The sequence below is a fragment of the Triturus cristatus genome, chromosome 5_2, assembly GCF_964204655.1.
Source record: "Triturus cristatus chromosome 5_2, aTriCri1.1, whole genome shotgun sequence".
Lineage (NCBI taxonomy): Eukaryota > Metazoa > Chordata > Amphibia > Caudata > Salamandridae > Triturus > Triturus cristatus.
Window position 1 is genome coordinate 552,727,418 of NC_140588.1, and position 23,538 is coordinate 552,750,955.

General features: G+C 33.3%; 13 non-coding genes across 13 annotated transcripts; 6 read left to right on the forward strand and 7 right to left on the reverse strand.

Annotated features, from left to right (window-relative positions):
- The first annotated feature begins 1,419 nt into the window (after positions 1 to 1,419).
- On the forward strand, positions 1,420 to 1,491 carry TRNAQ-UUG (transfer RNA glutamine (anticodon UUG)). The gene has a single exon. It is a non-coding gene; the product is annotated as a tRNA-Gln (tRNA).
- An 825-nt stretch (positions 1,492 to 2,316) lies between these two features.
- TRNAQ-CUG (transfer RNA glutamine (anticodon CUG)) lies at positions 2,317 to 2,388 on the reverse strand. The gene has a single exon. It is a non-coding gene; the product is annotated as a tRNA-Gln (tRNA).
- Positions 2,389 to 6,453: 4,065 nt separating this feature from the next.
- Positions 6,454 to 6,525, forward strand: TRNAQ-UUG (transfer RNA glutamine (anticodon UUG)). The gene has a single exon. It is a non-coding gene; the product is annotated as a tRNA-Gln (tRNA).
- Positions 6,526 to 7,350: 825 nt separating this feature from the next.
- On the reverse strand, positions 7,351 to 7,422 carry TRNAQ-CUG (transfer RNA glutamine (anticodon CUG)). Its single transcript has one exon. It is a non-coding gene; the product is annotated as a tRNA-Gln (tRNA).
- Positions 7,423 to 8,970: 1,548 nt separating this feature from the next.
- TRNAQ-UUG (transfer RNA glutamine (anticodon UUG)) lies at positions 8,971 to 9,042 on the forward strand. The gene has a single exon. It is a non-coding gene; the product is annotated as a tRNA-Gln (tRNA).
- Positions 9,043 to 9,867: 825 nt separating this feature from the next.
- On the reverse strand, positions 9,868 to 9,939 carry TRNAQ-CUG (transfer RNA glutamine (anticodon CUG)). Its single transcript has one exon. It is a non-coding gene; the product is annotated as a tRNA-Gln (tRNA).
- Positions 9,940 to 12,384: 2,445 nt separating this feature from the next.
- On the reverse strand, positions 12,385 to 12,456 carry TRNAQ-CUG (transfer RNA glutamine (anticodon CUG)). Its single transcript has one exon. It is a non-coding gene; the product is annotated as a tRNA-Gln (tRNA).
- Positions 12,457 to 14,004: 1,548 nt separating this feature from the next.
- Positions 14,005 to 14,076, forward strand: TRNAQ-UUG (transfer RNA glutamine (anticodon UUG)). Its single transcript has one exon. It is a non-coding gene; the product is annotated as a tRNA-Gln (tRNA).
- Positions 14,077 to 14,901: 825 nt separating this feature from the next.
- On the reverse strand, positions 14,902 to 14,973 carry TRNAQ-CUG (transfer RNA glutamine (anticodon CUG)). The gene has a single exon. It is a non-coding gene; the product is annotated as a tRNA-Gln (tRNA).
- A 1,530-nt stretch (positions 14,974 to 16,503) lies between these two features.
- Positions 16,504 to 16,575, forward strand: TRNAQ-UUG (transfer RNA glutamine (anticodon UUG)). The gene has a single exon. It is a non-coding gene; the product is annotated as a tRNA-Gln (tRNA).
- An 825-nt stretch (positions 16,576 to 17,400) lies between these two features.
- On the reverse strand, positions 17,401 to 17,472 carry TRNAQ-CUG (transfer RNA glutamine (anticodon CUG)). Its single transcript has one exon. It is a non-coding gene; the product is annotated as a tRNA-Gln (tRNA).
- A 1,530-nt stretch (positions 17,473 to 19,002) lies between these two features.
- TRNAQ-UUG (transfer RNA glutamine (anticodon UUG)) lies at positions 19,003 to 19,074 on the forward strand. Its single transcript has one exon. It is a non-coding gene; the product is annotated as a tRNA-Gln (tRNA).
- Positions 19,075 to 22,416: 3,342 nt separating this feature from the next.
- On the reverse strand, positions 22,417 to 22,488 carry TRNAQ-CUG (transfer RNA glutamine (anticodon CUG)). Its single transcript has one exon. It is a non-coding gene; the product is annotated as a tRNA-Gln (tRNA).
- Positions 22,489 to 23,538: the final 1,050 nt, after the last annotated feature.

Below are 23,538 nucleotides of genomic sequence, written 5' to 3' on the forward strand. Positions count from 1 at the left end.
TTTTCAGCTATATTCTCTATAAAAGTGTTAAATATTCAAATGTTTATTTGAATATACAAGTTATATCACACTGTTCATCTTTGCCTGTAGCATAATAAAACAGTCTACATTTCCAGACTACTGAAGCAATGTCTCTGTCTCCTGCATGGGTGGCTCCATAGAGCAATGGTTGGCAATTTGGACTTTGCATCCAATGATCCTATTTGAAACCTTGGAGGGACTTTTTTTATTACTCTTGAGCTTTTCCATTTCTTCATCTTTGTTCATTGATAGCTCAAATCCAACACCAGTAGGTTGAAAGAGTCAATTATTGAATGCTTTCAAAATGTCCATCAGCTTGAACAAGTTACATCAATACAAACTTTAAAATACTTTGACATCAAATTTCTTCACAAAGTAGTTAGCCATTATAAAATCATATTCTGATTTTCTCAAACGCATTTCAGATGGGTGATTCACAGCATCACTTTTTTAAGCTTTCCCGCTATTGATAAGGCGAAAATAGCACATTTTGAATGAGAAGTTTTCTTCAATCAAACATAGAGGAACCCAAATGATGATCTCATTCAGCTAGTAAAAATGTTGTTTTATATTAGTATGGAAATCGTGAAAAGAAAATGTTTTTCATGCTGATTTACAACAGTTGATCTCCAATCGTAAAATATAAGCTTTTGGTCGGAGGCATCACAGGTACTGATCAAATTCTAATTTTTGAACATTGTTCACAAATCATATGATATGCTTTATATACATAAACTGTATTGTTGGATCAATACTGAGTAAAAAGTGACTATCTCAATTTCTGGACATATAAAAGAGAAAGAAGTAGAAACTCATGTTTCAAATGCTGAGAGGCAACAACTGTTCATGATTTTCACCTCCACTAATTATATTTATTTTTATAATCTATATGTTTATATTTTCCTATAAATATACAGAGACATCTAGCTATATATACAGAGATACATATGTACAGGTTGATTTTTACATGTTTATAAGTAAATGTGATGTTGTTCCAAATAAAACTTCTAAGAACTGAATGGAAAAGAAAATTGTAAAGTTCAGATAAGTCCCACTGAAATTTGTACTCAGATCCCTGTTTTCAGAGTCCAGAGTGCTAACCATGACACCATCCACCCTCCCGTACCAGGGTGAGCTTTCCATTTTGACAGAAGAGATTTGCCTCAGGGGGCAACTTATCTTTCATTGAAAAATATTATCTCACATAAAAACCACTGTTCAACAGAGTTATAACGTTATTTGAGTCTTTTGGGCAACATCCTTCCCCAACATAGTTCAATATGCAAAAGTTTACCAGAATAGGAAAGCAATCCAATACAGTTTCTCTTTGACAGTAGAATATTAAAAACTTTGACATTTCCACATTCCTGCAGCAGTTTATGCTCCTTTCACATGGGAGGTTCCATGGTGTAATGGTTAGCACTTTGGACTTTGAATCCAATGATCCGAGTTCAAATCTCGGTGGGACCATTTTATGACTCTTGACCAAATCATTTTCTTTCAAGTGTATTCATTAATATCACATATCTAATACCGGTAGGGTGAACAATTAATTTATTGATTATACTCTAAAAGTTTATTAGATGTGAGCAAATAATAGAAATTTTACAATACCTGGAAACTAAATGGCTCAAAATAATGAGAGATTTTACAAACTCACTCTAGTTTCTCAAACTCATCACAGGGGCCTGATGCAAGACATTACATTTTAAAATCTTACTATTATTGTTAAGGCGAACAAGGAACTTTTTCATTGCAAAACATTCATTAAAACAAAACTTGAGGAGTCAAACTTTGTATTACGGGGACCGAAGATGTGCAGTTTGAATAATAATCTTGAAATTCAGACGGACAAAGATTTTACACACTGATTTTCAACAGTAAATCCACAACCAAAAAAGTTGAATCTTTTGAAAGACATGTCAAAGGTGTGAATCTGAAATTCACTTTTAAAGACATTCACAATGAAATGCACTGTGTAAGTCCAGCATGTTGTCAGCTAAGAAATCAGCAAAAATGAACTATCTCATTACTGGCCATATAGATGAGAAAGGAAAATAAACTCATGTTTACAATGTGGATGTGAAAGAACAGTTTCTAGGTTCAGCTTCAATATTTATGTTAATGAATAATTGATATGTTCATATTGTCTAACAGCTATCTAGACGGATAAAGCTATGTATGCATCTATACATACTTATGCGTTCATACGCATCAGTATAAAACATTGATATTATGTTTTTTCTAGACCAAATTCTAAAAAATGAGTTAAACAGTGAATCTCATAATTGTAGTAGGTCCCACCGAGATTTGAACTCGGATCGCTGGATTCAGAGTCCAGAGTGCTAACCATTACACCATGGAACCCTCTCACACAAGAGTGACTTTTCCATTGAGACAAAAGAGAGCGCATCAGTGATGGCCTTCTCTTATATTGATAAAAAGATATCTCATTTGAATGGTCATAGTGGATAGAGCTTTAATGTGATTTGATTCTTTTCAGCTATATTCTCTATAAAAGTGTTAAATATTCAAATGTTTATTTGAATATACAAGTTATATCACACTGTTCATCTTTGCCTGTAGCATAATAAAACAGTCTACATTTCCAGACTACTGAAGCAATGTCTCTGTCTCCTGCATGGGTGGCTCCATAGAGCAATGGTTGGCAATTTGGACTTTGCATCCAATGATCCGATTTGAAACCTTGGAGGGACTTTTTTTATTACTCTTGAGCTTTTCCATTTCTTCATCTTTGTTCATTGATAGCTCAAATCCAACACCAGTAGGTTGAAAGAGTCAATTATTGAATGCTTTCAAAATGTCCATCAGCTTGAACAAGTTACATCAATACAAACTTTAAAATACTTTGACATCAAATTTCTTCACAAAGTAGTTAGCCATTATAAAATCATATTCTGATTTTCTCAAACGCATTTCAGATGGGTGATTCACAGCATCACTTTTTTAAGCTTTCTCGCTATTGATAAGGCGAAAATAGCACATTTTGAATGAGAAGTTTTCTTCAATCAAACATAGAGGAACCCAAATGATGATCTCATTCAGCTAGTAAAAATGTTGTTTTATATTAGTATGGAAATCGTGAAAAGAAAATGTTTTTCATGCTGATTTACAACAGTTGATCTCCAATCGTAAAATATAAGCTTTTGGTCGGAGGCATCACAGGTACTGACCAAATTCTAATTTTTGAACATTGTTCACAAATCATATGATATGCTTTATATACATAAACTGTATTGTTGGATCAATACTGAGTAAAAAGTGACTATCTCAATTTCTGGACATATAAAAGAGAAAGAAGTAGAAACTCATGTTTCAAATGCTGAGAGGCAACAACTGTTCATGATTTTCACCTCCACTAATTATATTTATTTTTATAATCTATATGTTTATATTTTCCTATAAATATACAGAGACATCTAGCTATATATACAGAGATACATATGTGCAGGTTGATTTTTACATGTTTATAAGTAAATGTGATGTTGTTCCAAATAAAACTTCTAAGAACTGAATGGAAAAGAAAATTGTAAAGTTCAGATAAGTCCCACTGAAATTTGTACTCAGATCCCTGTTTTCAGAGTCCAGAGTGCTAACCATGACACCATCCACCCTCCCGTACCAGGGTGAGCTTTCCATTTTGACAGAAGAGATTTGCCTCAGGGGGCAACTTATCTTTCATTGAAAAATATTATCTCACATAAAAACCACTGTTCAACAGAGTTATAACGTTATTTGAGTCTTTTGGGCAACATCCTTCCCCAACATAGTTCAATATGCAAAAGTTTACCAGAATAGGAAAGCAATCCAATACAGTTTCTCTTTGACAGTAGAATATTAAAAACTTTGACATTTCCACATTCCTGCAGCAGTTTATGCTCCTTTCACATGGGAGGTTCCATGGTGTAATGGTTAGCACTTTGGACTTTAAATCCAATGATCCGAGTTCAAATCTCGGTGGGACCATTTTATGACTCTTGACCAAATCATTTTCTTTCAAGTGTATTCATTAATATCACATATCTAATACCGGTAGGGTGAACAATTAATTTATTGATTATACTCTAAAAGTTTATTAGATGTGAGCAAATAATAGAAATTTTACAATACCTGGAAACTAAATGGCTCAAAATAATGAGAGATTTTACAAACTCACTCTGGTTTCTCAAACTCATCACAGGGGCCTGATGCAAGACATTACTTTTTAAAATCTTACTGTTATTGTTAAGGCGAACAAGGAACTTTTTCATTGCAAAACATTCATTAAAACAAAACTTGAGGAGTCAAACTTTGTATTACGGGGACCGAAGATGTGCAGTTTGAATAATAATCTTGAAATTCAGACGTACAAAGATTTTACACACTGATTTTCAACAGTAAATCCACAACCAAAATAGTTGAATCTTTTGAAAGACATGTCAAAGGTGTGAATCTGAAATTCACTTTTAAAGACATTCACAATGAAATGCACTGTGTAAGTCCAGCATGTTGTCAGCTAAGAAATCAGCAAAAATGAACTATCTCATTACTGGCCATATAGATGAGAAAGGAAAATAAACTCATGTTTACAATGTGGATGTGAAAGAACAGTTTCTAGGTTCAGCTTCAATATTTATGTTAATGAATAATTGATATGTTCATATTGTCTAACAGCTATCTAGACGGATAAAGCTATGTATGCATCTATACATACTTATGCGTTCATACGCATCAGTATAAAACATTGATATTATGTTTTTTCTAGACCAAATTCTAAAAAATGAGTTAAACAGTGAATCTCATAATTGTAGTAGGTCCCACCAAGATTTGAACTCGGATCGCTGGATTCAGAGTCCAGAGTGCTAACCATTACACCATGGAACCCTCTCACACAAGAGTGACTTTTCCATTGAGACAAAAGAGAGCGCATCAGTGATGGCCTTCTCTTATATTGATAAAAAGATATCTCATTTGAATGGTCATAGTGGATAGAGCTTTAATGTGATTTGATTCTTTTCAGCTATATTCTCTATAAAAGTGTTAAATATTCAAATGTTTATTTGAATATACAAGTTATATCACACTGTTCATCTTTGCCTGTAGCATAATAAAACAGTCTACATTTCCAGACTACTGAAGCAATGTCTCTGTCTCCTGCATGGGTGGCTCCATAGAGCAATGGTTGGCAATTTGGACTTTGCATCCAATGATCCGATTTGAAACCTTGGAGGGACTTTTTTTATTACTCTTGAGCTTTTCCATTTCTTCATCTTTGTTCATTGATAGCTCAAATCCAACACCAGTAGGTTGAAAGAGTCAATTATTGAATGCTTTCAAAATGTCCATCAGCTTGAACAAGTTACATCAATACAAACTTTAAAATACTTTGACATCAAATTTCTTCACAAAGTAGTTAGCCATTATAAAATCATATTCTGATTTTCTCAAACGCATTTCAGATGGGTGATTCACAGCATCACTTTTTTAAGCTTTCCCGCTATTGATAAGGCGAAAATAGCACATTTTGAATGAGAAGTTTTCTTCAATCAAACATAGAGGAACCCAAATGATGATCTCATTCAGCTAGTAAAAATGTTGTTTTATATTAGTATGGAAATCGTGAAAAGAAAATGTTTTTCATGCTGATTTACAACAGTTGATCTCCAATCGTAAAATATAAGCTTTTGGTCGGAGGCATCACAGGTACTGATCAAATTCTAATTTTTGAACATTGTTCACAAATCATATGATATGCTTTATATACATAAACTGTATTGTTGGATCAATACTGAGTAAAAAGTGACTATCTCAATTTCTGGACATATAAAAGAGAAAGAAGTAGAAACTCATGTTTCAAATGCTGAGAGGCAACAACTGTTCATGATTTTCACCTCCACTAATTATATTTATTTTTATAATCTATATGTTTATATTTTCCTATAAATATACAGAGACATCTAGCTATATATACAGAGATACATATGTACAGGTTGATTTTTACATGTTTATAAGTAAATGTGATGTTGTTCCAAATAAAACTTCTAAGAACTGAATGGAAAAGAAAATTGTAAAGTTCAGATAAGTCCCACTGAAATTTGTACTCAGATCCCTGTTTTCAGAGTCCAGAGTGCTAACCATGACACCATCCACCCTCCCGTACCAGGGTGAGCTTTCCATTTTGACAGAAGAGATTTGCCTCAGGGGGCAACTTATCTTTCATTGAAAAATATTATCTCACATAAAAACCACTGTTCAACAGAGTTATAACGTTATTTGAGTCTTTTGGGCAACATCCTTCCCCAACATAGTTCAATATGCAAAAGTTTACCAGAATAGGAAAGCAATCCAATACAGTTTCTCTTTGACAGTAGAATATTAAAAACTTTGACATTTCCACATTCCTGCAGCAGTTTATGCTCCTTTCACATGGGAGGTTCCATGGTGTAATGGTTAGCACTTTGGACTTTGAATCCAATGATCCGAGTTCAAATCTCGGTGGGACCATTTTATGACTCTTGACCAAATCATTTTCTTTCAAGTGTATTCATTAATATCACATATCTAATACCGGTAGGGTGAACAATTAATTTATTGATTATACTCTAAAAGTTTATTAGATGTGAGCAAATAATAGAAATTTTACAATACCTGGAAACTAAATGGCTCAAAATAATGAGAGATTTTACAAACTCACTCTAGTTTCTCAAACTCATCACAGGGGCCTGATGCAAGACATTACATTTTAAAATCTTACTGTTATTGTTAAGGCGAACAAGGAACTTTTTCATTGCAAAACATTCATTAAAACAAAACTTGAGGAGTCAAACTTTGTATTACGGGGACCGAAGATGTGCAGTTTGAATAATAATCTTGAAATTCAGACGTACAAAGATTTTACACACTGATTTTCAACAGTAAATCCACAACCAAAAAAGTTGAATCTTTTGAAAGACATGTCAAAGGTGTGAATCTGAAATTCACTTTTAAAGACATTCACAATGAAATGCACTGTGTAAGTCCAGCATGTTGTCAGCTAAGAAATCAGCAAAAATGAACTATCTCATTACTGGCCATATAGATGAGAAAGGAAAATAAACTCATGTTTACAATGTGGATGTGAAAGAACAGTTTCTAGGTTCAGCTTCAATATTTATGTTAATGAATAATTGATATGTTCATATTGTCTAACAGCTATCTAGACGGATAAAGCTATGTATGCATCTATACATACTTATGCGTTCATACGCATCAGTATAAAACATTGATATTATGTTTTTTCTAGACCAAATTCTAAAAAATGAGTTAAACAGTGAATCTCATAATTGTAGTAGGTCCCACCGAGATTTGAACTCGGATCGCTGGATTCAGAGTCCAGAGTGCTAACCATTACACCATGGAACCCTCTCACACAAGAGTGACTTTTCCATTGAGACAAAAGAGAGCGCATCAGTGATGGCCTTCTCTTATATTGATAAAAAGATATCTCATTTGAATGGTCATAGTGGATAGAGCTTTAATGTGATTTGATTCTTTTCAGCTATATTCTCTATAAAAGTGTTAAATATTCAAATGTTTATTTGAATATACAAGTTATATCACACTGTTCATCTTTGCCTGTAGCATAATAAAACAGTCTACATTTCCAGACTACTGAAGCAATGTCTCTGTCTCCTGCATGGGTGGCTCCATAGAGCAATGGTTGGCAATTTGGACTTTGCATCCAATGATCCGATTTGAAACCTTGGAGGGACTTTTTTTATTACTCTTGAGCTTTTCCATTTCTTCATCTTTGTTCATTGATAGCTCAAATCCAACACCAGTAGGTTGAAAGAGTCAATTATTGAATGCTTTCAAAATGTCCATCAGCTTGAACAAGTTACATCAATACAAACTTTAAAATACTTTGACATCAAATTTCTTCACAAAGTAGTTAGCCATTATAAAATCATATTCTGATTTTCTCAAACGCATTTCAGATGGGTGATTCACAGCATCACTTTTTTAAGCTTTCCCGCTATTGATAAGGCGAAAATAGCACATTTTGAATGAGAAGTTTTCTTCAATCAAACATAGAGGAACCCAAATGATGATCTCATTCAGCTAGTAAAAATGTTGTTTTATATTAGTATGGAAATCGTGAAAAGAAAATGTTTTTCATGCTGATTTACAACAGTTGATCTCCAATCGTAAAATATAAGCTTTTGGTCGGAGGCATCACAGGTACTGATCAAATTCTAATTTTTGAACATTGTTCACAAATCATATGATATGCTTTATATACATAAACTGTATTGTTGGATCAATACTGAGTAAAAAGTGACTATCTCAATTTCTGGACATATAAAAGAGAAAGAAGTAGAAACTCATGTTTCAAATGCTGAGAGGCAACAACTGTTCATGATTTTCACCTCCACTAATTATATTTATTTTTATAATCTATATGTTTATATTTTCCTATAAATATACAGAGACATCTAGCTATATATACAGAGATACATATGTACAGGTTGATTTTTACATGTTTATAAGTAAATGTGATGTTGTTCCAAATAAAACTTCTAAGAACTGAATGGAAAAGAAAATTGTAAAGTTCAGATAAGTCCCACTGAAATTTGTACTCAGATCCCTGTTTTCAGAGTCCAGAGTGCTAACCATGACACCATCCACCCTCCCGTACCAGGGTGAGCTTTCCATTTTGACAGAAGAGATTTGCCTCAGGGGGCAACTTATCTTTCATTGAAAAATATTATCTCACATAAAAACCACTGTTCAACAGAGTTATAACGTTATTTGAGTCTTTTGGGCAACATCCTTCCCCAACATAGTTCAATATGCAAAAGTTTACCAGAATAGGAAAGCAATCCAATACAGTTTCTCTTTGACAGTAGAATATTAAAAACTTTGACATTTCCACATTCCTGCAGCAGTTTATGCTCCTTTCACATGGGAGGTTCCATGGTGTAATGGTTAGCACTTTGGACTTTGAATCCAATGATCCGAGTTCAAATCTCGGTGGGACCATTTTATGACTCTTGACCAAATCATTTTCTTTCAAGTGTATTCATTAATATCACATATCTAATACCGGTAGGGTGAACAATTAATTTATTGATTATACTCTAAAAGTTTATTAGATGTGAGCAAATAATAGAAATTTTACAATACCTGGAAACTAAATGGCTCAAAATAATGAGAGATTTTACAAACTCACTCTGGTTTCTCAAACTCATCACAGGGGCCTGATGCAAGACATTACTTTTTAAAATCTTACTGTTATTGTTAAGGCGAACAAGGAACTTTTTCATTGCAAAACATTCATTAAAACAAAACTTGAGGAGTCAAACTTTGTATTACGGGGACCGAAGATGTGCAGTTTGAATAATTATCTTGAAATTCAGACGTACAAAGATTTTACACACTGATTTTCAACAGTAAATCCACAACCAAAATAGTTGAATCTTTTGAAAGACATGTCAAAGGTGTGAATCTGAAATTCACTTTTAAAGACATTCACAATGAAATGCACTGTGTAAGTCCAGCATGTTGTCAGCTAAGAAATCAGCAAAAATGAACTATCTCATTACTGGCCATATAGATGAGAAAGGAAAATAAACTCATGTTTACAATGTGGATGTGAAAGAACAGTTTCTAGGTTCAGCTTCAATATTTATGTTAATGAATAATTGATATGTTCATATTGTCTAACAGCTATCTAGACGGATAAAGCTATGTATGCATCTATACATACTTATGCGTTCATACGCATCAGTATAAAACATTGATATTATGTTTTTTCTAGACCAAATTCTAAAAAATGAGTTAAACAGTGAATCTCATAATTGTAGTAGGTCCCACCGAGATTTGAACTCGGATCGCTGGATTCAGAGTCCAGAGTGCTAACCATTACACCATGGAACCCTCTCACACAAGAGTGACTTTTCCATTGAGACAAAAGAGAGCGCATCAGTGATGGCCTTCTCTTATATTGATAAAAAGATATCTCATTTGAATGGTCATAGTGGATAGAGCTTTAATGTGATTTGATTCTTTTCAGCTATATTCTCTATAAAAGTGTTAAATATTCAAATGTTTATTTGAATATACAAGTTATCTCACACTGTTCATCTTTGCCTGTAGCATAATAAAACAGTCTACATTTCCAGACTACTGAAGCAATGTCTCTGTCTCCTGCATGGGTGGCTCCATAGAGCAATGGTTGGCAATTTGGACTTTGCATCCAATGATCCGATTTGAAACCTTGGAGGGACTTTTTTTATTACTCTTGAGCTTTTCCATTTCTTCATCTTTGTTCATTGATAGCTCAAATCCAACACCAGTAGGTTGAAAGAGTCAATTATTGAATGCTTTCAAAATGTCCATCAGCTTGAACAAGTTACATCAATACAAACTTTAAAATACTTTGACATCAAATTTCTTCACAAAGTAGTTAGCCATTATAAAATCATATTCTGATTTTCTCAAACGCATTTCAGATGGGTGATTCACAGCATCACTTTTTTAAGCTTTCCCGCTATTGATAAGGCGAAAATAGCACATTTTGAATGAGAAGTTTTCTTCAATCAAACATAGAGGAACCCAAATGATGATCTCATTCAGCTAGTAAAAATGTTGTTTTATATTAGTATGGAAATCGTGAAAATAAAATGTTTTTCATGCTGATTTACAACAGTTGATCTCCAATCGTAAAATATAAGCTTTTGGTCGGAGGCATCACAGGTACTGATCAAATTCTAATTTTTGAACATTGTTCACAAATCATATGATATGCTTTATATACATAAACTGTATTGTTGGATCAATACTGAGTAAAAAGTGACTATCTCAATTTCTGGACATATAAAAGAGAAAGAAGTAGAAACTCATGTTTCAAATGCTGAGAGGCAACAACTGTTCATGATTTTCACCTCCACTAATTATATTTATTTTTATAATCTATATGTTTATATTTTCCTATAAATATACAGAGACATCTAGCTATATATACAGAGATACATATGTACAGGTTGATTTTTACATGTTTATAAGTAAATGTGATGTTGTTCCAAATAAAACTTCTAAGAACTGAATGGAAAAGAAAATTGTAAAGTTCAGATAAGTCCCACTGAAATTTGTACTCAGATCCCTGTTTTCAGAGTCCAGAGTGCTAACCATGACACCATCCACCCTCCCGTACCAGGGTGAGCTTTCCATTTTGACAGAAGAGATTTGCCTCAGGGGGCAACTTATCTTTCATTGAAAAATATTATCTCACATAAAAACCACTGTTCAACAGAGTTATAACGTTATTTGAGTCTTTTGGGCAACATCCTTCCCCAACATAGTTCAATATGCAAAAGTTTACCAGAATAGGAAAGCAATCCAATTCAGTTTCTCTTAGACAGTAGAATATTAAAAACTTTGACATTTCCACATTCCTGCAGCAGTTTATGCTCCTTTCACATAGGAGGTTCCATGGTGTAATGGTTAGCACTTTGGACTTTGAATCCAATGATCCGAGTTCAAATCGCGGTGGGACCATTTTATGACTCTTGACCAAATCATTTTCTTTCAAGTGTATTCATTAATATCACATATCTAATACCGGTAGGGTGAACAATTAATTTATTGATTATACTCTAAAAGTTTATTAGATGTGAGCAAATAATAGAAATTTTACAATACCTGGAAACTAAATGGCTCAAAATAATGAGAGATTTTACAAACTCACTCTGGTTTCTCAAACTCATCACAGGGGCCTGATGCAAGACATTACATTTTAAAATCTTACTGTTATTGTTAAGGCGAACAAGGAACTTTTTCATTGCAAAACATTCATTAAAACAAAACTTGAGGAGTCAAACTTTGTATTACGGGGACCGAAGATGTGCAGTTTGAATAATAATCTTGAAATTCAGACGTACAAAGATTTTACACACTGATTTTCAACAGTAAATCCACAACCAAAAAAGTTGAATCTTTTGAAAGACATGTCAAAGGTGTGAATCTGAAATTCACTTTTAAAGACATTCACAATGAAATGCACTGTGTAAGTCCAGCATGTTGTCAGCTAAGAAATCAGCAAAAATGAACTATCTCATTACTGGCCATATAGATGAGAAAGGAAAATAAACTCATGTTTACAATGTGGATGTGAAAGAACAGTTTCTAGGTTCAGCTTCAATATTTATGTTAATGAATAATTGATATGTTCATATTGTCTAACAGCTATCTAGACGGATAAAGCTATGTATGCATCTATACATACTTATGCGTTCATACGCATCAGTATAAAACATTGATATTATGTTTTTTCTAGACCAAATTCTAAAAAATGAGTTAAACAGTGAATCTCATAATTGTAGTAGGTCCCACCGAGATTTGAACTCGGATCGCTGGATTCAGAGTCCAGAGTGCTAACCATTACACCATGGAACCCTCTCACACAAGAGTGACTTTTCCATTGAGACAAAAGAGAGCGCATCAGTGATGGCCTTCTCTTATATTGATAAAAAGATATCTCATTTGAATGGTCATAGTGGATAGAGCTTTAATGTGATTTGATTCTTTTCAGCTATATTCTCTATAAAAGTGTTAAATATTCAAATGTTTATTTGAATATACAAGTTATCTCACACTGTTCATCTTTGCCTGTAGCATAATAAAACAGTCTACATTTCCAGACTACTGAAGCAATGTCTCTGTCTCCTGCATGGGTGGCTCCATAGAGCAATGGTTGGCAATTTGGACTTTGCATCCAATGATCCGATTTGAAACCTTGGAGGGACTTTTTTTATTACTCTTGAGCTTTTCCATTTCTTCATCTTTGTTCATTGATAGCTCAAATCCAACACCAGTAGGTTGAAAGAGTCAATTATTGAATGCTTTCAAAATGTCCATCAGCTTGAACAAGTTACATCAATACAAACTTTAAAATACTTTGACATCAAATTTCTTCACAAAGTAGTTAGCCATTATAAAATCATATTCTGATTTTCTCAAACGCATTTCAGATGGGTGATTCACAGCATCACTTTTTTAAGCTTTCCCGCTATTGATAAGGCGAAAATAGCACATTTTGAATGAGAAGTTTTCTTCAATCAAACATAGAGGAACCCAAATGATGATCTCATTCAGCTAGTAAAAATGTTGTTTTATATTAGTATGGAAATCGTGAAAAGAAAATGTTTTTCATGCTGATTTACAACAGTTGATCTCCAATCGTAAAATATAAGCTTTTGGTCGGAGGCATCACAGGTACTGATCAAATTCTAATTTTTGAACATTGTTCACAAATCATATGATATGCTTTATATACATAAACTGTATTGTTGGATCAATACTGAGTAAAAAGTGACTATCTCAATTTCTGGACATATAAAAGAGAAAGAAGTAGAAACTCATGTTTCAAATGCTGAGAGGCAACAACTGTTCATGATTTTCACCTCCACTAATTATATTTATTTTTATAATCTATATGTTTATATTTTCCTATAAATATACAGAGACATCTAGCTATATATACAGAGATACATATGTACAGGTTGATTTTTACATGTTTATAAGTAAATGTGATGTTGTTCCAAATAAAACTTCAAAGAACTGAATGGAAAAGAAAATTGTAAAGTTCAGATAAGTCCCACTGAAATTTGTACTCAGATCCCTGTTTTCAGAGTCCAGAGTGCTAACCATGACACCATCCACCCTCCCGTACCAGGGTGAGCTTTCCATTTTGACAGAAGAGATTTGCCTCAGGGGGCAACTTATCTTTCATTGAAAAATATTATCTCACATAAAAACCACTGTTCAACAGAGTTATAACGTTATTTGAGTCTTTTGGGCAACATCCTTCCCCAACATAGTTCAATATGCAAAAGTTTACCAGAATAGGAAAGCAATCCAATACAGTTTCTCTTTGACAGTAGAATATTAAAAACTTTGACATTTCCACATTCCTGCAGCAGTTTATGCTCCTTTCACATGGGAGGTTCCATGGTGTAATGGTTAGCACTTTGGACTTTGAATCCAATGATCCGAGTTCAAATCTCGGTGGGACCATTTTATGACTCTTGACCAAATCATTTTCTTTCAAGTGTATTCATTAATATCACATATCTAATACCGGTAGGGTGAACAATTAATTTATTGATTATACTCTAAAAGTTTATTAGATGTGAGCAAATAATAGAAATTTTACAATACCTGGAAACTAAATGGCTCAAAATAATGAGAGATTTTACAAACTCACTCTGGTTTCTCAAACTCATCACAGGGGCCTGATGCAAGACATTACTTTTTAAAATCTTACTGTTATTGTTAAGGCGAACAAGGAACTTTTTCATTGCAAAACATTCATTAAAACAAAACTTGAGGAGTCAAACTTTGTATTACGGGGACCGAAGATGTGCAGTTTGAATAATAATCTTGAAATTCAGACGTACAAAGATTTTACACACTGATTTTCAACAGTAAATCCACAACCAAAATAGTTGAATCTTTTGAAAGACATGTCAAAGGTGTGAATCTGAAATTCACTTTTAAAGACATTCACAATGAAATGCACTGTGTAAGTCCAGCATGTTGTCAGCTAAGAAATCAGCAAAAATGAACTATCTCATTACTGGCCATATAGATGAGAAAGGAAAATAAACTCATGTTTACAATGTGGATGTGAAAGAACAGTTTCTAGGTTCAGCTTCAATATTTATGTTAATGAATAATTGATATGTTCATATTGTCTAACAGCTATCTAGACGGATAAAGCTATGTATGCATCTATACATACTTATGCGTTCATACGCATCAGTATAAAACATTGATATTATGTTTTTTCTAGACCAAATTCTAAAAAATGAGTTAAACAGTGAATCTCATAATTGTAGTAGGTCCCACCGAGATTTGAACTCGGATCGCTGGATTCAGAGTCCAGAGTGCTAACCATTACACCATGGAACCCTCTCACACAAGAGTGACTTTTCCATTCAGTGATGGCCTTCTCTTATATTGATAAAAAGATATCTCATTTGAATGGTCATAGTGGATAGAGCTTTAATGTGATTTGATTCTTTTCAGCTATATTCTCTATAAAAGTGTTAAATATTCAAATGTTTATTTGAATATACAAGTTATATCACACTGTTCATCTTTGCCTGTAGCATAATAAAACAGTCTACATTTCCAGACTACTGAAGCAATGTCTCTGTCTCCTGCATGGGTGGCTCCATAGAGCAATGGTTGGCAATTTGGACTTTGCATCCAATGATCCGATTTGAAACCTTGGAGGGACTTTTTTTATTACTCTTGAGCTTTTCCATTTCTTCATCTTTGTTCATTGATAGCTCAAATCCAACACCAGTAGGTTGAAAGAGTCAATTATTGAATGCTTTCAAAATGTCCATCAGCTTGAACAAGTTACATCAATAAAAAACTTTAAAATACTTTGACATCAAATTTCTTCACAAAGTAGTTAGCCATTATAAAATCATATTCTGATTTTCTCAAACGCATTTCAGATGGGTGATTCACAGCATCACTTTTTTAAGCTTTCCCGCTATTGATAAGGCGAAAATAGCACATTTTGAATGAGAAGTTTTCTTCAATCAAACATAGAGGAACCCAAATGATGATCTCATTCAGCTAGTAAAAATGTTGTTTTATATTAGTATGGAAATCGTGAAAAGAAAATGTTTTTCATGCTGATTTACAACAGTTGATCTCCAATCGTAAAATATAAGCTTTTGGTCGGAGGCATCACAGGTACTGATCAAATTCTAATTTTTGAACATTGTTCACAAATCATATGATATGCTTTATATACATAAACTGTATTGTTGGATCAATACTGAGTAAAAAGTGACTATCTCAATTTCTGGACATATAAAAGAGAAAGAAGTAGAAACTCATGTTTCAAATGCTGAGAGGCAACAACTGTTCATGATTTTCACCTCCACTAATTATATTTATTTTTATAATCTATATGTTTATATTTTCCTATAAATATACAGAGACATCTAGCTATATATACAGAGATACATATGTACAGGTTGATTTTTACATGTTTATAAGTAAATGTGATGTTGTTCCAAATAAAACTTCTAAGAACTGAATGGAAAAGAAAATTGTAAAGTTCAGATAAGTCCCACTGAAATTTGTACTCAGATCCCTGTTTTCAGAGTCCAGAGTGCTAACCATGACACCATCCACCCTCCCGTACCAGGGTGAGCTTTCCATTTTGACAGAAGAGATTTGCCTCAGGGGGCAACTTATCTTTCATTGAAAAATATTATCTCACATAAAAACCACTGTTCAACAGAGTTATAACGTTATTTGAGTCTTTTGGGCAACATCCTTCCCCAACATAGTTCAATATGCAAAAGTTTACCAGAATAGGAAAGCAATCCAATACAGTTTCTCTTTGACAGTAGAATATTAAAAACGTTGACATTTCCACATTCCTGCAGCAGTTTATGCTCCTTTCACATGGGAGGTTCCATGGTGTAATGGTTAGCACTTTGGACTTTGAATCCAATGATCCGAGTTCAAATCTCGGTGGGACCATTTTATGACTCTTGACCAAATCATTTTCTTTCAAGTGTATTCATTAATATCACATATCTAATACCGGTAGGGTGAACAATTAATTTATTGATTATACTCTAAAAGTTTATTAGATGTGAGCAAATAATAGAAATTTTACAATACCTGGAAACTAAATGGCTCAAAATAATGAGAGATTTTACAAACTCACTCTAGTTTCTCAAACTCATCACAGGGGCCTGATGCAAGACATTACATTTTAAAATCTTACTGTTATTGTTAAGGCGAACAAGGAACTTTTTCATTGCAAAACATTCATTAAAACAAAACTTGAGGAGTCAAACTTTGTATTACGGGGACCGAAGATGTGCAGTTTGAATAATAATCTTGAAATTCAGACGTACAAAGATTTTACACACTGATTTTCAACAGTAAATCCACAACCAAAAAAGTTGAATCTTTTGAAAGACATGTCAAAGGTGTGAATCTGAAATTCACTTTTAAAGACATTCACAATGAAATGCACTGTGTAAGTCCAGCATGTTGTCAGCTAAGAAATCAGCAAAAATGAACTATCTCATTACTGGCCATATAGATGAGAAAGGAAAATAAACTCATGTTTACAATGTGGATGTGAAAGAACAGTTTCTAGGTTCAGCTTCAATATTTATGTTAATGAATAATTGATATGTTCATATTGTCTAACAGCTATCTAGACGGATAAAGCTATGTATGCATCTATACATACTTATGCGTTCATACGCATCAGTATAAAACATTGATATTATGTTTTTTCTAGACCAAATTCTAAAAAATGAGTTAAACAGTGAATCTCATAATTGTAGTAGGTCCCACCGAGATTTGAACTCGGATCGCTGGATTCAGAGTCCAGAGTGCTAACCATTACACCATGGAACCCTCTCACACAAGAGTGACTTTTCCATTCAGTGATGGCCTTCTCTTATATTGATAAAAAGATATCTCATTTGAATGGTCATAGTGGATAGAGCTTTAATGTGATTTGATTCTTTTCAGCTATATTCTCTATAAAAGTGTTAAATATTCAAATGTTTATTTGAATATACAAGTTATATCACACTGTTCATCTTTGCCTGTAGCATAATAAAACAGTCTACATTTCCAGACTACTGAAGCAATGTCTCTGTCTCCTGCATGGGTGGCTCCATAGAGCAATGGTTGGCAATTTGGACTTTGCATCCAATGATCCGATTTGAAACCTTGGAGGGACTTTTTTTATTACTCTTGAGCTTTTCCATTTCTTCATCTTTGTTCATTGATAGCTCAAATCCAACACCAGTAGGTTGAAAGAGTCAATTATTGAATGCTTTCAAAATGTCCATCAGCTTGAACAAGTTACATCAATAAAAAACTTTAAAATACTTTGACATCAAATTTCTTCACAAAGTAGTTAGCCATTATAAAATCATATTCTGATTTTCTCAAACGCATTTCAGATGGGTGATTCACAGCATCACTTTTTTAAGCTTTCCCGCTATTGATAAGGCGAAAATAGCACATTTTGAATGAGAAGTTTTCTTCAATCAAACATAGAGGAACCCAAATGATGATCTCATTCAGCTAGTAAAAATGTTGTTTTATATTAGTATGGAAATCGTGAAAAGAAAATGTTTTTCATGCTGATTTACAACAGTTGATCTCCAATCGTAAAATATAAGCTTTTGGTCGGAGGCATCACAGGTACTGATCAAATTCTAATTTTTGAACATTGTTCACAAATCATATGATATGCTTTATATACATAAACTGTATTGTTGGATCAATACTGAGTAAAAAGTGACTATCTCAATTTCTGGACATATAAAAGAGAAAGAAGTAGAAACTCATGTTTCAAATGCTGAGAGGCAACAACTGTTCATGATTTTCACCTCCACTAATTATATTTATTTTTATAATCTATATGTTTATATTTTCCTATAAATATACAGAGACATCTAGCTATATATACAGAGATACATATGTACAGGTTGATTTTTACATGTTTATAAGTAAATGTGATGTTGTTCCAAATAAAACTTCTAAGAACTGAATGGAAAAGAAAATTGTAAAGTTCAGATAAGTCCCACTGAAATTTGTACTCAGATCCCTGTTTTCAGAGTCCAGAGTGCTAACCATGACACCATCCACCCTCCCGTACCAGGGTGAGCTTTCCATTTTGACAGAAGAGATTTGCCTCAGGGGGCAACTTATCTTTCATTGAAAAATATTATCTCACATAAAAACCACTGTTCAACAGAGTTATAACGTTATTTGAGTCTTTTGGGCAACATCCTTCCCCAACATAGTTCAATATGCAAAAGTTTACCAGAATAGGAAAGCAATCCAATACAGTTTCTCTTTGACAGTAGAATATTAAAAACGTTGACATTTCCACATTCCTGCAGCAGTTTATGCTCCTTTCACATGGGAGGTTCCATGGTGTAATGGTTAGCACTTTGGACTTTGAATCCAATGATCCGAGTTCAAATCTCGGTGGGACCATTTTATGACTCTTGACCAAATCATTTTCTTTCAAGTGTATTCATTAATATCACATATCTAATACCGGTAGGGTGAACAATTAATTTATTGATTATACTCTAAAAGTTTATTAGATGTGAGCAAATAATAGAAATTTTACAATACCTGGAAACTAAATGGCTCAAAATAATGAGAGATTTTACAAACTCACTCTAGTTTCTCAAACTCATCACAGGGGCCTGATGCAAGACATTACATTTTAAAATCTTACTGTTATTGTTAAGGCGAACAAGGAACTTTTTCATTGCAAAACATTCATTAAAACAAAACTTGAGGAGTCAAACTTTGTATTACGGGGACCGAAGATGTGCAGTTTGAATAATAATCTTGAAATTCAGACGTACAAAGATTTTACACACTGATTTTCAACAGTAAATCCACAACCAAAAAAGTTGAATCTTTTGAAAGACATGTCAAAGGTGTGAATCTGAAATTCACTTTTAAAGACATTCACAATGAAATGCACTGTGTAAGTCCAGCATGTTGTCAGCTAAGAAATCAGCAAAAATGAACTATCTCATTACTGGCCATATAGATGAGAAAGGAAAATAAACTCATGTTTACAATGTGGATGTGAAAGAACAGTTTCTAGGTTCAGCTTCAATATTTATGTTAATGAATAATTGATATGTTCATATTGTCTAACAGCTATCTAGACGGATAAAGCTATGTATGCATCTATACATACTTATGCGTTCATACGCATCAGTATAAAACATTGATATTATGTTTTTTCTAGACCAAATTCTAAAAAATGAGTTAAACAGTGAATCTCATAATTGTAGTAGGTCCCACCGAAATTTGAACTCGGATCGCTGGATTCAGAGTCCAGAGTGCTAACCATTACACCATGGAACCCTCTCACACAAGAGTGACTTTTCCATTGAGACAAAAGAGAGCGCATCAGTGATGGCCTTCTCTTATATTGATAAAAAGATATCTCATTTGAATGGTCATAGTGGATAGAGCTTTAATGTGATTTGATTCTTTTCAGCTATATTCTCTATAAAAGTGTTAAATATTCAAATGTTTATTTGAATATACAAGTTATATCACACTGTTCATCTTTGCCTGTAGCATAATAAAACAGTCTACATTTCCAGACTACTGAAGCAATGTCTCTGTCTCCTGCATGGGTGGCTCCATAGAGCAATGGTTGGCAATTTGGACTTTGCATCCAATGATCCGATTTGAAACCTTGGAGGGACTTTTTTTATTACTCTTGAGCTTTTCCATTTCTTCATCTTTGTTCATTGATAGCTCAAATCCAACACCAGTAGGTTGAAAGAGTCAAATATTGAATGCTTTCAAAATGTCCATCAGCTTGAACAAGTTACATCAATACAAACTTTAAAATACTTTGACATCAAATTTCTTCACAAAGTAGTTAGCCATTATAAAATCATATTCTGATTTTCTCAAACGCATTTCAGATGGGTGATTCACAGCATCACTTTTTTAAGCTTTCCCGCTATTGATAAGGCGAAAATAGCACATTTTGAATGAGAAGTTTTCTTCAATCAAACATAGAGGAACCCAAATGATGATCTCATTCAGCTAGTAAAAATGTTGTTTTATATTAGTATGGAAATCGTGAAAAGAAAATGTTTTTCATGCTGATTTACAACAGTTGATCTCCAATAGTAAAATATAAGCTTTTGGTCGGAGGCATCACAGGTACTGATCAAATTCTAATTTTTGAACATTGTTCACAAATCATATGATATGCTTTATATACATAAACTGTATTGTTGGATCAATAATGAGTAAAAAGTGACTATCTCAATTTCAGGACATATAAAAGAGAAAGAAGTAGAAACTCATGTTTCAAATGCTGAGAGGCAACAACTGTTCATGATTTTCACCTCCACTAATTATATTTATTGTTATAATCTATATGTTTATATTTTCCTATAAATATACAGAGACATATAGCTATATATACAGAGATACATATGTACAGGTTGATTTTTACATGTTTATAAGTAAATGTGATGTTGTTCCAAATAAAACTTCTAAGAACTGAATGGAAAAGAAAATTGTAAAGTTCAGATAAGTCCCACTGAAATTTGTACTCAGATCCCTGTTTTCAGAGTCCAGAGTGCTAACCATGACACCATCCACCCTCCCGTACCAGGGTGAGCTTTCCATTTTGACAGAAGAGATTTGCCTCAGGGGGCAACTTATCTTTCATTGAAAAATATTATCTCACATAAAAACCACTGTTCAACAGAGTTATAACGTTATTTGAGTCTTTGGGGCAACATCCTTCCCCAACATAGTTCAATATGCAAAAGTTTACCAGAATAGGAAAGCAATCCAATTCAGTTTCTCTTAGACAGTAGAATATTAAAAACTTTGACATTTCCACATTCCTGCAGCAGTTTATGCTCCTTTCACATAGGAGTTTCCATGGTGTAATGGTTAGCACTTTGGACTTTGAATCCAATGATCCGAGTTCAAATCGCGGTGGGACCATTTTATGACTCTTGACCAAATCATTTTCTTTCAAGTGTATTCATTAATATCACATATCTAATACCGGTAGGGTGAACAATTAATTTATTGATTATACTCTAAAAGTTTATTAGATGTGAGCAAATAATAGAAATTTTTCAATACCTGGAAACTAAATGGCTCAAAATAATGAGAGATTTTACAAACTCACTCTGGTTTCTCAAACTCATCACAGGGGCCTGATGCAAGACATTACTTTTTAAAATCTTACTGTTATTGTTAAGGCGAACAAGGAATTTTTTCATTGCAAAACATTCATTAAAACAAAACTTGAGGAGTCAAACTTTGTATTACGGGGACCGAAGATGTGCAGTTTGAATAATAATCTTGAAATTCAGACGTACAAAGATTTTACACACTGATTTTCAACAGTAAATCCACAACCAAAAAAGTTGAATCTTTTGAAAGACATGTCAAAGGTGTGAATCTGAAATTCACTTTTAAAGACATTCACAATGAAATGCACTGTGTAAGTCCAGCATGTTGTCAGCTAAGAAATCAGCAAAAATGAACTATCTCATTACTGGCCATATAGATGAGAAAGGAAAATAAACTCATGTTTACAATGTGGATGTGAAAGAACAGTTTCTAGGTTCAGCTTCAATATTTATGGTAATGAATAATTGATATGTTCATATTGTCTAACAGCTATCTAGACGGATAAAGCTATGTATGCATCTATACATACTTATGCGTTCATACGCATCAGTATAAAACATTGATATTATGTTTTTTCTAGACCAAATTCTAAAAAATGAGTTAAACAGTGAATCTCATAATTGTAGTAGGTCCCACCGAGATTTGAACTCGGATCGCTGGATTCAGAGTCCAGAGTGCTAACCATTACACCATGGAACCCTCTCACACAAGAGTGACTTTTCCATTGAGACAAAAGAGAGCGCATCAGTGATGGCCTTCTCTTATATTGATAAAAAGATATCTCATTTGAATGGTCATAGTGGATAGAGCTTTAATGTGATTTGATTCTTTTCAGCTATATTCTCTATAAAAGTGTTAAATATTCAAATGTTTATTTGAATATAAAAGTTATATCACACTGTTCATCTTTGCCTGTAGCATAATAAAACAGTCTACATTTCCAGACTACTGAAGCAATGTCTCTGTCTCCTGCATGGGTGGCTCCATAGAGCAATGGTTGGCAATTTGGACTTTGCATCCAATGATCCGATTTGAAACCTTGGAGGGACTTTTTTTATTACTCTTGAGCTTTTCCATTTCTTCATCTTTGTTCATTGATAGCTCAAATCCAACACCAGTAGGTTGAAAGAGTCAATTATTGAATGCTTTCAAAATGTCCATCAGCTTGAACAAGTTACATCAATACAAACTTTAAAATACTTTGACATCAAATTTCTTCACAAAGTAGTTAGCCATTATAAAATCATATTCTGATTTTCTCAAACGCATTTCAGATGGGTGATTCACAGCATCACTTTTTTTAAGCTTTCCCGCTATTGATAAGGCGAAAATAGCACATTTTGAATGAGAAGTTTTCTTCAATCAAACATAGAGGAATCCAAATGATGATCTCATTCAGCTAGTAAAAATGTTGTTTTATATTAGTATGGAAATCGTGAAAAGAAAATGTTTTTCATGCTGATTTACAACAGTTGATCTCCAATCGTAAAATATAAGCTTTTGGTCGGAGGCATCACAGGTACTGATCAAATTCTAATTTTTGAACATTGTTCACAAATCATATGATATGCTTTCTATACATAAACTGTATTGTTGGATCAATAATGAGTAAAAAGTGACTATCTCAATTTCAGGACATATGAAAGAGAAAGAAGTAGAAACTCATGTTTCAAATGCTGAGAGGCAACAACTGTTCATGATTTTCACCTCCACTAATTATATTTATTGTTATAATCTATATGTTTATAT